Source organism: Octopus bimaculoides, chromosome 12, assembly GCF_046866305.1.
Source record: "Octopus bimaculoides isolate indiv1 chromosome 12, ASM4686630v1, whole genome shotgun sequence".
In the NCBI taxonomy this organism is placed as follows: domain Eukaryota; kingdom Metazoa; phylum Mollusca; class Cephalopoda; order Octopoda; family Octopodidae; genus Octopus; species Octopus bimaculoides.
Window position 1 is genome coordinate 46,545,461 of NC_142939.1, and position 18,824 is coordinate 46,564,284.

At 33.0% G+C, this 18,824-nt stretch overlaps 1 long non-coding RNA gene across 1 annotated transcript; it reads right to left on the bottom strand.

Moving 5' to 3' along the window:
* Positions 1–3,666: 3,666 nt before the first annotated feature.
* On the bottom strand, positions 3,667–16,235 carry LOC149133089 (uncharacterized). Its single transcript, XR_016243840.1, has 3 exons — positions 15,948–16,235; positions 13,249–13,354; positions 3,667–6,246 (listed from the first exon to the last, which is right to left on the bottom strand). It is a non-coding gene; the product is annotated as an uncharacterized LOC149133089 (long non-coding RNA).
* Between the last annotated feature and the right edge of the window lie 2,589 nt (positions 16,236–18,824).

An 18,824-nucleotide genomic window follows, 5' to 3' on the forward strand; every position in this document is an offset into this window, starting at 1 on the left:
TTAGTGCTCTCTACAACTTTCAGAGAGCATATTCGAAATGAAATAAATCGAGAACAAAGCAGAGTGAACGGTGTGATCGCAGAGTACCCAGTTCACAAGTTACCTAGGGCTGGACATGTCTCAAGGTTCACAGGCAACAGGTAGAGCCGTGCAAGAGATCGGAAAAGGTCACTTGGAAAACCTCCACGACAATGGGATGATGATTTCGTTAGCAATTTGGATGAAGATGGAAAAGAATAGCGCAATGAAGACCGAACTGGAAGTGTCTCATGATCAGCGGTGTATGACAAAATATGATGGGCTCGTCGATTCTATTTACTGTAATACTATGATGACTGCTTAAATGACTTCATGCCATATACTAAGGTCAATTGTATTGAATACACTTCTTCCTTGAAAATATGTGACACTCAGAAATTTTTATTACATAATCATTTAAATAAAAAAAGCAATCGTTTATAATTCCATACAAATCTTTATGGATATATACTTATTATTACCATTCACCATTTAATCTAATGTTGTAAATTGGTACGCCCCAACTAAGAAACATACATGCTCTTGGCAACCATAAGATGAACTTTCGCTTCCTAGCTGAAAAAGGCATGAACATCATAACATCGTATTGATCATGACGCTATAATATAAAACCAGTGTGTCTTGAGAAAATAATTGACTTTCATGGTAAAATAACAATTCAGTTTTGTCATGAAGAATTTTGGTTTTAAAATTGTTTAAATTCTAAGAAAAAAGAAACACAGATTCAGCAAATCATCCGGGGTGTAATTGTGTACCGTAAACACCAATATAAAATCTTTACAGAACCTATATAATAGCCTTCCTTGTTACATTGTGAAAGACGTAATAAAAATATTTTTCGATGATTTAAAAAATTGACAAAAAAGTTAAAATTCCTACGAGTATCATTTAATCGCCAAAATGTCTGTCATCAAATGGAAAGCAACGAAATTTCTACTGTTATTAAAAATCATTATTTAGAAAAAATATTTTTTCATATGAAATGTATTGTTCTGTTTCTCTAAATGTTGGTGGATCAAGTTTTGAAAGTGATCTCACGTGGGTAATAATTATTCGTATAATTAAGGCCATTAAAATTGACAAAAGCCAACAGAGTGGATACAATGTAACATTGATAAAGAATATCTCAAAGTCTAAGCGGGTTAAATCTAAAGGGTGACAGACTAAGAATTGAATGATTTGCAGTCCGACAACACTCTTGCTATATACATTGTCCTGGGAAATTAACTATAAACAAGTGAATGGTTCACAGCATGGACGAAGGTATAGTTAAAAATACATTTGATTTTTGGTAACTATTCAGTTTATTTAGCAGAGCAGCCCCGAGTATAAATTTCATGTCGTACACACACATGTACACAACACACACACACACACACACACACACACACACACACACACACACACACACACACACACACACACACACACACACACACACACACACACACACACACACAAACACAAACACACACACAAACACACAAACAAATATATATGTATACACATGCATATATAAAAATACATGTTTGTGCATATGCGTGCGTATACATGTATATGTGTGTGCGTGCGTGTGTATGTGTGTGTGTGTATGTGTACATGCAACTAAATGAGAGTGTAATTTTATTCAAAACTGACCCTGAATGAGCAGCGATAGGAAGGTTAATAAGCTAGGCTAATGATGAATTATGTAGAGCATCATCATTATGTAGAGACAGGTGATGGTGAACCCGCCGTACAATTGGGTTTCTGATCGACTGTTCGCATGTTATGTTACGTTGCTAGTTGTTTACAGTTCACGGGGCTTATTCTGTGGTTTGGAGCGTTTATTATGGTTATGATATTACCCATATACAATATGCAAATATGGATTATTTTAAATTGTACATGCTGAATCATTTATACAATTTGGTATTATGGAAGATCGTTTTGAGATAGATATCGTTGGTATTTGATATATTACTAAGGCAACGGACCGGCAGAACTGATAGAATGCCGAGCGAATTGCCATGCGGTGTTTCGTCCGCCTATAGTTCTGAGTTAAAATTCTGCCGATGCCGACATTGCCTCCCGTCATTTTAGGGTCGATAGAATAAGTACCTCTTGAACACTGGGGTCGATGTAATCAATTTAGTCCTTCTCCCATTACTAATGGTCTTGTGCCAAAATTTCGAACTTATTTTAGATACTTATTTTAGTGTCACTATCCCTCACAACAGTCAAGTAGATACTAAGATATAACCTCATTATAGATGCCATATGTGTTCAGCGGAAAGAAATGGTAGCTGCAGATCTGCTTTAATGTCTGTTAATCGAACTTGTTTTCCATCTGTTTTTGCGTCCGTCAATCTAAGTATGTAATTCCATCACTATACATATGTAATTCCACCACTATACGATTGTAATTTTATTACAGTACATATGTGTTCACTTCTGCTCGTATATGTATATTATATCTCTTTCTATACATATTTAATTCCGTTAGAGTACGATTTTAATTTCGTTTCTTTACGGTTTCAATCCCATCACTCTTTGCGTTTTTTAGTTCTGTCAGTTTGTGCCTCTCATTTCGTTACATTTTGATTTTGGTACCTTTACTTACGGTCTTGGCTTCTTTACTTCTCGTTTAAAATTCCATCTAATTGCGCTCTTGTTTCGTTACGTTTCGTTCTGACAGAGATCGATGTCCATAATATCTCTTGTGTATCGACAAAAGAAACACCAAAGAAGTACAGTGGTCAGTTTCAAAGAATTGAGATCGTGTTTTCTACAAATTCGTGGAGTTCTGCCAATTTTAGAAATCAATATGATTCTAGACTTCCAAAAATATTTTTCTTAACTCAATGATTTAATTCAAAATCAAAATAGGAAAAAATCAATGACAAAACATTAACATATAATCCTATTTATAGTGTGAGAGTCTGATAGCAATCCACTGTTTTATATCCATGGCATTCATTGAATTTTCTTAACCCTTAATTAATGTTGTGATGACCCCTGCTGTCAAACAGGTCGATGTTATGTTTTGCAATTTAGAGAACACGACAGAACTGATAAATATTTGAATAATACCAAAAATAGTTACAAGTGAAGTTTTATTCAAATGAAACTGATATAATAAATTGTTCAGTTCATGACTACGATTTTATATCAATAATCTTAGGAAAGCGATATGAATCATTTTCTTATGAGGCAACAAATCTGATTAAATTGTTGTTTTTATAAAAAGCAATCGGACAGCATATCACTTCTAGATTTTGTTTCTCTAGTTAATTATAAATATACTCATATCTGGTATCGGTCAATACGGTAGATATGTGGAATTATAGGGAGACATTCAAATATGAAATTACATTTAATTTTTGTGTTCTTTTGAAAATAACGTAGACACATATTTATTTGAAAAAAAATTTATTCTAGAACTTTAAATCGAAAAAGTTGTCTGTAAAACTCATTCATTCACACGCACATAAATTACACGCACACACGCAAACACGCACATGCACACTCACTCAAACACACACACACATATGTATATATGCATATGTATGGATGTATGTATATATATATATATATATATATATATATATATATATATATATATATATATACACACACATATATATATATATATACATATACATACACAAACACACACACACACGCACACACGCATACACACACACACACACACACACACACACACACATATATATATATATAATACACACGTATATATAGACACACACTTCTGTTGTTGTAGTTATCCCAAATGAATTTTCAGTAGAGAATTTTCGCGAAACAATTATCACGAAACACATTTAAATGAATCTTTTTTACAGTTGCCAGTATCATATCTCTATTGGTGGCATAATGATAGAAGCAGAGTAGCGACCATATATTGGCCAAAGGGCCCGAAACTGATGAGAAAGACAGAAATAAATAAATGAATAAAGAATAAAAATGGAATATGTAGAGTTTACTCTATGATCGGAGGCATTCATAAAATTTTGCAACACAGGAAACTTCACTAGAATTAAGAATTTTCTCGGTTTCTTATTTCTTTATTGCCCACACGGGGCTACACACAGAGGGGACAAACAAGGACAGACAAAAGGGATTAAGTGGATTACATCGACCCCTGTGCGTAACTAGTACTTAATTTATCAACCCCGAAAGGATGAAAGGCAAAATCGACCTCGGCGAAATTTGAACTCAGAACGTAACGGCAGACGAAATACTGCTAAGCATTTCGCCCGGCGTGCTAACGTTTCTGCCAGCTCGCCGCCTTGAATTTTCTCAGTTTCTGCCTAACAAATTCTACGTGCAGGACTTGGAAGGCTACAAGAATATGATAGAAGCCATATGACCGCGTGGATGTGAGCCCGTAATAATGTGATTGTGAAAGAAGTAAATTCAACATATGGTTCATGCAATACTAGTTATAACATTTAAACATACTTCACGCATATTTTTCCACGAAGAAAAAAGATAAAAACTGCTAACAAAAGTACATCTCATGTCCAGACCTCAGTAGGTTAAGCAAATGATAATGAATGCGTGTGCTTATGTGTGCATCTGCGTCTGTGTGCATGTTGTATGTGGGATTGTGCGCGTGCTTCATGCCTTCTGACAAGCCTTAGTAATAATAATGGAATAAAATGTCTAAAGAGTGAATCTGATTTATGAATACATTTCACTGAGATTAAACTTGTTGGTGAATAGAGCTTGTCATATGATATATCGTTTCTGTTTAACTCACAGCAAAAATGAAATATAAAGACAGCAATGTGAAAGCAATGTTTAAATACACCAAACGAGAGGAGTTGTAATATTGTTTGGTTGTTAACTTGATTTATATCTAGAGGTCAGTTAACAAGTCGTAATACACTATGATTATTTCAGCTTTATGAATTATTAATGCATATTTTATGTACGTTAATATACAGGTTATTAATGTATTTAATATACTGATGATAATACTACAACTTGACGAGTCGACATAATATCTTGCTTGCAGGATAAAATCGAGAGTTGTTTCTATCATAGCAATAGTTCTAAGTTTTGTCACTTACCAATATATATACAATATATACAATATATACAATATAGAATATATACAATTAGATGGTGTAGCTCACCAACTCTATTTCAAACAGAAATAGTGAGTAATTGACCAATATTTGGCAACTTATTCCAGCGGTAACAATTTCTCCCTTGTGTATATTATAACTAGATATGTGTTCTACAAAGATTGTGTCCTATATTGTTTTCATCGAGATAAAGACATTCTCTTGTGCATCTACAGCTGATTGGCTTATGGGACACACCAAAATCTGAACAATTTCAACAGCATCTTGTTATTTTTAACCTATGCCTTACAAGAATTTTCATTTAGGTGTTCTCTAAGTGTCCATGAAGAAATTTAATCTTAGCATCTTAGTATTATCTATTTTAGCAAATAATTTTTTTAATGAATAAGATTTTAAAATCAAATGCAATATTTACATTTGAAGCGCATTTTCAAAATGAAATAAATAAATAGACAGATAAATAAATGTCAGCATCATATTAGGACGTTGCGTTATGGACTGAAACACAGCACTAAGGCTAAATAAAATTTCACTAGATAAGTAGTTACCTTCTTTACTGATTTCCTTAACATAGGGGAGACGCGATCGTATGAATATTTATAAAGGGGGACCTCCGGGATAAGTTAGTATCAGAAAATATGGTTAACAATCCCGTCTGCAGAATTAAGCCCTGTTTCATTAAAATCTGCTGTTCGTTTGTTTTCTTTTTTCGTTTTTTCGTTGTAAGACATGGGCAAGAGGCATTTGTAAAACAGGACTCTTTGAAGAAGCATTCAGCTCTAAAGGGTTGAAAATCACTGGGTTAGGGGATATGTGTCTGTAATACTCATCTACTTACACATCCGATTAACGAGGAAATTGTTAAGTCAATCGAATGATTCAATACTCGCAGTCGAAATTGAAGAATCTATCATCATTCAAACATAAATAAAACAGTAATTTTTTATTAGTTATAATCCCCCCCCCCCCCCCACAAAAAAAAACATAAGAAAGAATAAGAGACCGCAGATAACCATGTTGCGTTTCTGGTTTTGACGTCTCTGCAATATCCGCTCGGCTTTCGTTAGTAAAATTTTCTGAATATTCTGCATTCTCCTCTCTCTCAGTGATTGTCCTGGAGTAGAAAGGTAAATATATATATATAATATATATGTAAACTCTTATTCACTTTTGGAAAATAAATCAGTAGATACTGTTTTACTACTACTACTACTACTACTACTACTACTACTACTACTACTACTACTACGTTGCTGCTGCTACTGTTGCTGCTGCTGCTGCGGTTACTGCAGCTGCTACAACTGCTGCTGCTGTTGCTGTTGTTACTACTGCTACCACTGCTATTACTACAGTTGAAAGAGAACTGGAGTGATTTAAAAGGTAAATTCTCAATAGCAGCTAAACTAGATGAAGATGGGCCAGGTTTAATAATAGACCTCAAGTGGAATCCTTCCATAGGTCAAGACTAGCTCCATCGACACTGTTCCACTTAGGTGAAGCGTAACGGTTAAAGGGCAAAACGCTTCTGACCCTGAAATACTGACATTAGCGCCTACTAATACACATTGACGGCCGATTAAATATGAATTATAGATAAAAATATAAATATGAACCGTTCAGTCTAGTATATGAACATCTACGACGGGAGAGACGTCCGGGATACAAATTGAAAACGCACGCACACACACAAATTAACATATATTTCCGATTATAATTAATCCATAAAAGATATCCCAGTGGATTACTCAACACGTCGTTGTTCATTTGTTTTACATGGTTGCCTGATTAATTTGGGAGCTACATAATATATTGTGTAATCTAAATAATTACTTATATTTACATCAAAATAAAAAGTCGTAATGAAACAACTGCAGCTAAACTGAAAACTTATTCGCCCGTTATTACCCATCGTATCACAAGCAACTTTGGAAGTATACTTTTGCTACCAAATGTAATATCAGGAAATATGTTATATATACAATAATTATAATCAAATTATAATAAAATTTGTTGCTGCTTATACAAAATTATGAGACGAATGCTTATTTAAATAAAAAAAAAATTCATTGTTACCATAAAATTATATAAAGAGAAATCTCATTAGCATAACTCTCCATAACAACTGCGATTTATCTCCCTTTACACATCGTCTTATCTTTTCCTCTTCAGTTTCTACAATTCTTTTCATTCCTTCTGCACCACCTATTTCAACATTTATTCGTTTCTTTCATGTACTCTCCCTCACGCACTCTCCAAGATTAAAAGCGTTACTAGAAAATCAACCAACAAAAGATCGAACGAACGAACGTAACAACCAACCAACCAACCAACCAACCAACAAGCCAAACAACAAACCACCTTACCAGCTTGCCAACCAACTATTTACATAGAGATAATGAGAATTATGAAATACAATCATACCTGCTTAAATACCAAAATATCAAGCTGGTGTAAGTTTATATATAATGATTCACAAAGCAGATTGAAAAAAAAATCATCATAGTAATGCTAGGTCAAAAAATGTCATATCTTTTCTCACTGAACTCGAATAATGTTTGCTAAGTGTTAGATGAATATATTATGACGTGCACAGTTGCATAATAAGGCATAGAAATGCATACATACACATTCATATATTTATGTACAAATATACATACACAAGGACAAAAACAAACGTACCTACAGATATTCAGCCATAAACACATACATTATATACTACAAACTGGAAAAGGGAAACTGTAAAATGGATAATGAAGTTGAAGATGTTTACTATACACTAATATACTGCTTAAAAGAAAGAAACAAAAAGAACTGGGTGGTTGCGAGTTAAACACCTTTGATCGTAATCATACACACACACACACACGCACATATACACAGATAGATTGATAGATATACTTATAAATAAATAGATAGCTTCAATGTGACACAAAGAATGTGATTAAATTATAGAGGCGTATAAAATAAACATATAAGGAGAATGTCAATGACAATTAAATAGTAGATACACAGATGTATATCTAATTAAATTAAGCAACGAAAATAATTTTTTTTTCTCAGTGAATATGACTGGAAAATAAATTGTTGTACAATAAAATAGACAAATTTAATATCTTTCCTGACTGAAGCTTTAAGAATCTTGACACAAAACATGAATGCCAATGAAAAAATAATATAAATTGATATTTCTACAATTGAATGATGTCAGTGTAGCAGGAAATTCTTGTAAATAATGGCAGACTGTCGTCTATGTTAAAATGTTGCTGGAAATGTATGCATTGGCACTAGATTTCATAAACTTTAGCAAGACAGGACGCCGTGAGACAATAACCTGATCCGCTAGAAAGACAAGTTGAATCTTCATCAAAACACGATAATGACTAAAAAGGGAAAGGTCACGTTGGATAATCAACTCGTGGATGCTTACACGCACTTTGAAGTTAAAATTATAAGGACGGAATTATTATTATTACTATTATTGAGTGAGAGAGCAGTGCATGCCATCGAAGTGACATTAGTAAAAGTGACAAAGTAAAATATACGAAGTCCAATTATGACTACCTGTCAGATATGACACCGGGCACATGCAACACAACCATATGAGCGCAAAATAATGATCTCATATCAAGATAAACAGCATATGACCTTTCAAGTGGGGCCCAGTTAGAGTTTTCTTCAGGTCGAAGAACCCTTCATGCTCAAAGGTGCTTGAATAAGGGTTGTTTAAGGATGTTGAATGAAACGCTCATGCTTCTATGGATAAATTACTCATCTCCCACATAATTCCTCTCAACACATGACTGCTCGTGATCAGAGATGGACATATTGTCAGATACGAAGGGACATGCTCAACTCTTTAAGGTCAAATAGCTGAGAAACAAATCTGTGGTATTGAGCAGAATATTTGCTGTAGCCTATCTTTTGTACCAAAACAAACATGTACAGGATAACAGTCAGTTACGATCACGAGAGCCAGTGCCTGGTATTACATCTATTATTATTATTATTATTATTATTATTATTATTATTATTTGTTTCAGTCATTTGACTGCGGCCATGCTGGAGCACCGCCTTTAGTCGAACAAATCGACTCCAAGGCTTATTCTTTCAAGGCCTAGTATTAATTCTCATTATTCCAAAGCAATCTAAATACATTGTTGTGTGGCAATTTTTATAGCTTCAGAGCTTAACTTCTTGTCTCTCTTCATAATTAGCACTGAGCATTTTAAAATCATGAACTGCTTTCCAATATCCTTGCTGAATGCTCCTATCTTTTAGATCAGAGAATGTAGATCTTTATCACATTGGCATGTTGTTTGAGGTTATACGTATAATGCAGATTGTTTATTTTTACCTTGTCTTTTGTAAACTCATTAGCCGTGCCTGAAAGTTTTCAATGTACATTTTAGTGACGAAAAGAATTGGAGAGAGCGTCTCTCCTTGGAATACAACCCTGCGTAATTTTACGTTTCCTAACGATTCATTTATGCATGTTAGCTCTATTTCCTGTATATAACATGTACCACAAGACGGTACACGTGGCCGACATGTGTAACAGAAAGTAGTAGTAGTAGTGGTAGTAGTAGTAGTGGTAGTAGTAGTAGTAGTAGTAGTAGTAGTAGTAGTAGTAGTAGTAGTAGTAAGAGGAGCTTGATATTATTAACTTTATATTCTCGCCTTGAGTTTTATGCGCATGTTCATATGTCCATGTCCTACATCTCGCTATTTCCATTGGAGAACATCTCATCACCCGTAAAACAACTGCAAAGCTATTCGAGTTAACTATTGATCAGATAATAAGAAACATTTTTCCTTCTGAGAACCGGTAATCTCTGTATTTTAAAACACTAAATTCAGCCAGTAAACTTAGGAACATCTGTAATCCATTTAGTATCAAGTCTGGGAACTTCATAAGATATAGATTCTCAAAGTTTGATGTTCCTAAGGTACAACAAATGGTATCTGAGAAAGACTCTTCCGTGTACTATTCTATAGCATCGTTTCATTTTTTATATAGAAAATAATTCAGCAAGGTTAAATGCTTCCATTTACCATTAGACAACTTGTTTATGTACGAAGTTATCAAAAATGGGAAAAAAAAAAACAATCTGGGAAAATCAATAATAAAGTAATAAAAAGAAATAACCTTTCTTGACTTTTTTTGATCAAAGAGAATATTTTTTCTGTCTTTGTTTTTGTTTATGTGAAAACATGATCTTATCTCACAACATTTGACGATTTGAGCTTCATCGTGGATGTTACTTTCTGCTAAGATTCCTATCTTTTTTATGACCACTAATGCTAAGGAAAGTTCTGACACATATTTATGTAAGCTAATGGTATTCCTGCTTGACTGAATCAACTGGTAAAACTTTTAATCTGCTCTAAAATGTATTAATAGAATATTTGAAAAATACTCCTTTTTTTTTTTGGTTTGCTATTGAAAGAAAGAAACATTGATACAATCTTGTTATCTGCTTCCTATCATTCCTTTCTTTAACTTCAACAATGCAGTTAATATGTGTGTTAGAAGGTTCGTCGGTTTGACGAACAATGCATCAAAAGCCAACACTGTATTATCTCTTCTCCACTCATCACATATTTCTTTGCTAATGTGTTGATCTTAGACGTCCAGTATATCCTACATATCTCGTCGTTTGTTTATTGGTATGATCAGACATATTTGTTCAGAGAGATTACACAACTATAATTTCACTAACTCTGGCGTCTGATACTAACTTTTAAATAAATAGTCGAGTGATTGACAAGACAATATTTCAGTTTCTATTGCAGCTGGCTGAAATCAATCTTTACATACAAAACAAAAACGAAAAATAGAAAAAGAAACTACTACAGTAACTTGTTTAACTATAGATAGATGGACATATATTTGGAAGAATAGTGCAATCGTTTAAAAGTCTTCCAGCACTGATATGGTACATATTTAATCGACCCAGGAAGAATAAGGATACGAGATCTAAACAGAGGACGTTAAGGGACGTAATGAAAGACATTTTGTCCGAAGCATAGCTGATTCTAACATCTACTGCTCTTGTGCAATCAAAATAACGGTTTAAATAGTTTAAATTGTTGGTAATAATGATTTCATTTCATTTCCATTATTTATTTATGTTTGCGAAGAATCGCTGATTATCTTCTAAAATGGTTAAGATAACTAACAATTCGTCCACATATACTTCGTTGTTCACCTGTAAAAGACAAACCGTTGCCATAGAAAAAGTTTATGAAATCAAATTGATATCCGCAAGTACTTCGTCTTCGAATATTGGTGAAGAATATTTATTTTGTAAATGTATATTATCTTCATCTAGGAGAGAACCATGAAAAGATAACTTACTTGGAAATGGATGCGTGGCGTTCAATAATACAATAATATAAATAAAATATGTATGTATATATACATACATATATATATATATATATATATATATATATATATATATATATATATATATATACACGCATAAATATATGTACATACATATATATGATTATATGCATATATATATATATATATATATATATATATATATATACTCTTTTACTCTTTTACTTGTTTCAGTCATTCGACTGCGGCCATGCTGGAGCACCGCCTTTAGTCGAGCAAATCGACCCCGGGACTTATTCTTTGTAAGCCTAGTACTTATTCTATCGGTCTCTTTTTGCCGAACCGCTAAGTGACGGGGACATAAACACACCAGCATCGGTTGTCAAGCAATGCTAGGAGGACAAACACAGACACACAAACACACACACATATATATATATACATATATACGACGGGCTTCTTTCAGTTTCCGTCTACCAAATCCACTCACAAGGCTTTGGTCGGCTCGAGGCTATAGTAGAAGACACTTTCCCAAGGTGCCACGCAGTGGGACTGAACCCGGAACCATGTGGTTGGTAAGCAAGCTACTTACCACACAGCCATATATATATATATATATATATATATATATATATATATATATATATATATATGTATATATAAGGAAGGGCCCCTCCACCTTCTGTCATGAATGACCATGGGGTTGCACTTAGACACTTACCCACCAATGCACAAGTCCAGTCCAGGTTGTTTATAGAAGACCAGCAGTTACCCATGCATACCAGCCTTCCCTCTCCTCGCCACCGATGTTATCCAAGTGAAAGATAGATACAGCTTGGCAAAAGCGACGTCACAACACATTTCTACAGATGAGTGGACTGGAGAGACATGAAGTAAAGTGCCTTGCTCAGGAACGAAACACAGCCCAGTCCGGTGATTGAACTCACAACCTCATGATCATAAGCTCGATGCTCTAACCACTGAATTATGCGCCATCATGCACACACACACACACACACACACACACAGCTTTCTGTTACATACAACACTTAAGATACAACCAATATAACTATCTTGTTTATAGACATAGTACACTGCAGTATACCACATTCTGATACACAGGGTTATATAAAGATTCAAAGAGACTCATCACTGTATTAGATTAAGTAATTGGTTAAAGGTGAACAGGAATTTACTGAATAGTTGTGCTTTCATAAACCATCCTCTTATTTTTTGAAATTATGTCTTAAGAGCACTTATATATTTAATAAATATTTATTGAACAAATATTTCATAAATTCAAGTTATAATTTATATTTATTTCACTTTGTTATGGTTTTCATCAGTGTTATATATGGTTATGTTTCAATAACAGCGCCATGTTTGAAGTATGCTCCAAGATTTTACTGCTTTCTCCATCGATTATTTGTAATACACTGAAGCAACGCAAGCAGTTCACTAATCTGATTTGCCCTTAAACAATAATCCTAATTAGCATTTATGATTTTATTTTAATAATTAGGTTCAGAAGTCGAGAGCTAATTTAAAGCTTGCTTTGTGAAAAGCCACGAAGTGTAAAGCAGTTAGATTCTTAATCAACCTTATTAGTATAGATCCTTAGGTTATGATATAATATAGCCAGTAGGTGAAGAGTAGAGCCGCCATTAACCTCATACTGCTTCATTCACAAAACACCAAGAAACAAACTATGTATTACATACAAAGACACACACTACAGCCAATATTCTACAACAAAATTAGGCTTACGAAAGAATTCCAGATAAAAGATGATTAGCTCTTCTGATGCTCTTCCAATTTTATATTCATTTAAAACGTCATGAATGACACAATCCGATTGTCGAAGAAAACTGCACTGAAATATATATAAAAAAAAGTAAATCAATACGAGAGAAAATACTCATAAAATTTCCACCGAAATGGCATACAGTATAATTACATAAAATTATCAACTGTTTAATAATCGGATCATGTTTATAGAAAAACATAGCCCCCAAGATATATATATATATATATATGTATATATATATATATATATATATATATATATATATATATATATATATATATATATATATATATATATATATATATCACCTAACTGTCTGGATGTTTTGCGTTCTTGTCCCATTCTGTATTATATATATATATATATATATATATATATATATATATATATATATATATATATATGTGTGTGTGTGTGTGTGTGTGTGTGTGTTTGGTTTATGAATTTGTGTTGCAAGACTCCATATGTGAAGTCGAGTGTTGAAACAGATACTGTTGTATTTCGGTATGGACATGCCTTTTTTGGCCAAATAAGCAGAGAAACTATACATTCCTTCTTTACTCGTTTATTACTATTCTTATTCTAACTCAAGTTCATTGTTCGGAAATTTTTTGTCACACGTCTGTGACCTCCTCAGCAAAACACACACATATAATATACATATAGTCATTCCATTAAACAAGAACCATACCCATAGCAACCCAAGTACTCCATGCAGATGAAGTTCCAAACAAATAGATGTGGTTCGCAGCGGAACCTGTCATTACTACATGAAGCATAATGCTATACGTCCAAGAGTAGTCGGATGATCCCTGCGCAAGCTACAACGACAATGTTGAAGTACACCACTGAAATGATGTAAATGCTCCCATTTCTGCCCCAAATTTTCAGGAAACTTTTCCGTGTTGGTATTTCTGAGTGAGACAGGGCATACTTTAGTGACACGTTCTTAAGCCTCTGTCAATCAGAAAATCAATCAGAAAGTCTGAACTTTTAGTTCAGTGGCAGGCATAGCTGACCACCAATTTTCCGATAAAGATATGGTATTAGTTTTGAACTGATGGATGTAAGAATACAAGCTGTATGTATTCAATAACTTGATAACATTCGATAATATTCAGTAACTTGTTACCTAAAAGGTCCTGCAGAATTTTAAGAATAAGTCCACATATATTAGGAAATACCACTTTAAACAAAGCATTACTAATGAAATCAACGCGGATATTTTAGAATATAGTACTATTTGCCATATGCAAGTACAAGACTATGTTTATTATTTCAAAAGTATTTACCGATTCTCTAAAAATGGAATTTTCTATTGCCTTCATTATCATTTCTTTCTTGCTGCTTCATTATTCAAAGTATCGTAATTTACACGTTATAAAATTTATATCCAACTTAAATTTTCAATCATAAAATTAAGGTATTTGCAAGTAAAATTAAATTGAAATTTCCAACAAATAATTATTTGACCAGTTTTGTTGCCAATTCGAGTAAATTCTAATACGCATTCGAATGGATAAAAAGAAAATGAAAAGAAATTTTACTTTAATATACACATAACCTCTCAGTTTCTTTCTCTCACCCTCTTTCCTTCTCACTTTTTATCTTTCCCTCTCTCTCTCTCCCACACGTGTATATATGTGTATATATGCATATGCTTATGTATATACGAGTGCATATGTGTATAAATATGAATGAATGTGCCCGTATATATGCTTTCATATACAGATACGCATATATGTATGCGTGCGTACATATACATATTACCGCATCTATACATAATATATGCATACATTACACACATACACACACACAGATATATATATATATATATATATATATATATATACAATTACTGAATGCAATGATGTTTTATTATGCTCTTAGCATTTTCTCTTTCGTTTCAAAAAATCAAAATTGAGAAAATAAAAGAAATAAAATGTTTCCCTGCAATGTAATCCATAGACTTAAGTTTTCACTAACATGATTGAAAAGTAAAATTGGTGTAAATTTGGTGCTTTTAAATTTTTATTTCTCCACATAACATCGCATAAAACACGTCCCGGCTTACATATGTCTTCATTTCAATCCTTCTAATACGCATGCTTAATTATTCTGAATTTTAGTTCTTTCGTTTGATACCAGGCTTATATTTACTTTGCAGTGGACGAAACTATTGATAATTCCAGCAACTAGAAGCTATTTATATTTTAGCCGAATAGCGATGCCATTGTTTATTTGTTTACTTTTTGTCATTATTTTCTATATATTTATTGATTTATTTTCTTTTTAATTGAGAGATTAATGGCTGTTAAGAATAAAACAATATGGCGTAGAAACAAAGACGATTGCAACATCACGCACAGAAGCACAGATGCATACAAGCAGACACAATGGGTATAAGACACACACATGAAGCTGCAAATAAACACACACACACACACACACACACACACACACACACACACACACACTCACACACATACACACATATAATGTTATATTACATTCTAACCAATAAAAATATAGCTTCTAATCACGAGCTCCAATCTCTTCAATGCATTATATTGAGACGGAATGGTGAAAGTACGTCAACAAAAATACATGAAAAGCAAAAGAGAATGAAAGAAATGCAAAATAATAAATGTATATTTACGGATTAATTCTATGAATTGATAGAATCAAATTGGTCGTTCGATTTTAAAGGAAATCTTCTAAATAAATATTCCATTTTATTTGATTAAATCTTCTGATCCTGTAATATTCCTGTAAAATGGTTTTACACGTGACAATAATTAGACAAAACTACATCTCCCTTTTCGACACAATTGACATTCTTTTTCTCTCTCTCAATACTCTCACGCACACACACTCATACACACACATACACACATATATGTAAGTGTATATGTATAGATATATATATATGTGTATGTATACACACACACACATATATATGTGTGTATATATATATATACATATATATATATGTATACATACGTATATATATATATATATATATATATATATATATATATATATATATATATATATATATATATATATATATATATATATATATATATATATATATATATATATATATATATATATATGTATATATATCACTGATGTTCATATGTTAGTAAACGTGGTTGTTACACCTCCGCATACCTTGAGCAATTATAGTGTCGATCGCCAGTTCAAATCGGCCTAATTTTGTTGATATGTTCATATTTTGTTATGTCACTGTAGTGTGTTGATGCCATGAAGCAGTCATAATTTATGTCTCATGCCAACGAAAGGAAATTGGAACTCACATATACACTTAGCAAGGAGATTCAAACAGATTACATGACAATAAATATAGAGACAGTGGTCGTGTTGAAGATGAGGACGAGGATAATATTGGTTTCTAATTTAGGATATAGGCTGCCAACGCTGAGGGATAGACATATGTTACTGCCACCGACCCCAGCTGACGCGTTATTTTATTGATTGCGTTAAAGAGTAAATCTATTTTCGGCGTAATTTGAACTGAGAAAAGACAAAATCCGGAACAAACTCCCAAGGTACTTTTCTGCAATCTAGTGACTCTCTCAGCCCGCTCCCAGAAAGAAGGTCTGAAATTTTGGAGAAAGGATTAGTCGATTGTTGTGTAAAGATCAATGGTAGGATCGGCTGTAGAATACCATGGACGGTGAGGAACCGGCTCACACTTGGATTTAGTAAATCTGAGGGTTGGCAACTGAGTCAAGTAGCAGCAGACGTTGTACAGCATTGAACATGCCATACACACTTTTATTCCTTGTTATAAAACAATATGTACATACATAAATACATACATACATATTTAAATACACACACACACACATATATATTTACATATATATCTATATGTATGTATGTATGTAAGTATGTATGTATGTATGTATGTATCTATCTATCTATCTATCCATATATATATATATATATATATATATATATATATATATATATATATATATATATATATGTATATATATATATATATATATATATATATATATATATATATATATATATATATATATATCTAATGCGTTATAAACGAATATGAAAACTCTCCACATAACCATATTGAAGGCTTTAGTTGTATGCACTCTATATTCACCATCATTGGGAGGTATTACGCTTCATCATTTAAGTTTCACCTCTTGAATCGTAACTGGTTTATAATAGACCAAATTTATAAAATATCTATAATTACCCCCATACTTGAATCAAATCCGTGCAAGCAATTTAGAATGAAGAAATAACTTAATATTTATTTCATTAGTCATGAATTTGTTAATAAATTCCTAAATACTGTCTCTAAACCTTCTTTCTATTTTTTGTGTTTTTCTCTGCAGCTATTTACCGATTGTCTTATTACTAACCATTTCTTCCATTTTGTTTTCTTCATTTGGTAGTTCTCTACTGGGATCTGGGAATACATTTTGATTAGGATAAATCTAATCTACTAATCAATACTTGTCGTCACGTACAGTATTAGCAGAGTAAAGGAAACGGTGTATTGTTGGCTATAGAAGATGGGTTTCTAATAAAATAACGCAGTGACATATTCCGGTTCATCAGATTTTCTACTAACAGTGGAAGAAGATAGAAAAGTAAATTAGAAGCGAAATTTCTGGAGAAAAGTAACAGATAGCGAGTAGATTAGATGATAAATGAGGTCTGCAAATCAAATGAAAGCAGCACGCTGCATATTTCGAACTTTAAGGAAAATTACCTCAACTTCAAATAGTTTATATAATGTGAATATAAGAGATTCAGTTGAACATATATTTATGAATGTTAACCATACAAATACCTTCGTTATTTTCTTTTTATATATTTTCTTCTCTCTTCTCTCTCAGGATAGTCGCCTTGCTGAAGTGAGATTGCCTGCGTTTTCCAATAATCTCGAAAGTTATGCACGTGAGTGCTGAGTTTTCCACTACTTCTGCACAAATCGATTCTCAAATTGTCGTTAGGAAGTTTGCAGGTACCTTTATCGTATTAAAATATGAGGCTTTTGAAAATTCAGTATACGGGAATTTTAGCAGTAATGATCAATGAAGTACAAAAACAGCTGGTTTGTGAACTTGGAGTATCTCATTACATCAGCAGTGGATGATTGACAGACATTTCATTGGCTTTCAATGAAAGAGAACTGAGTTATCGCATTTGTATTCATGACCTACCTGTACGTTGTAGACTTCACTCTGCTCACGCACACACACACACACACATATACACACACACATGATTATATATAAGGATTAGTGAGTATACTGACGAAATTGAATGTTTAAATGGCATACCAGGATGCAAATAGCTTCATCGACTCAACTCTCTTGAACCTTATCCTTATTCTACAAAGTCCACTCTGAAATGTTGAACATTAAAAGCTCATTATTTTTCTAATCTGTAAGACTGAGAGCTGACAGAATCAGTAGCACGCCGGACAAAATGATTAGTGGGATTTCGTCCGTTTTTACGTTCGACTTTG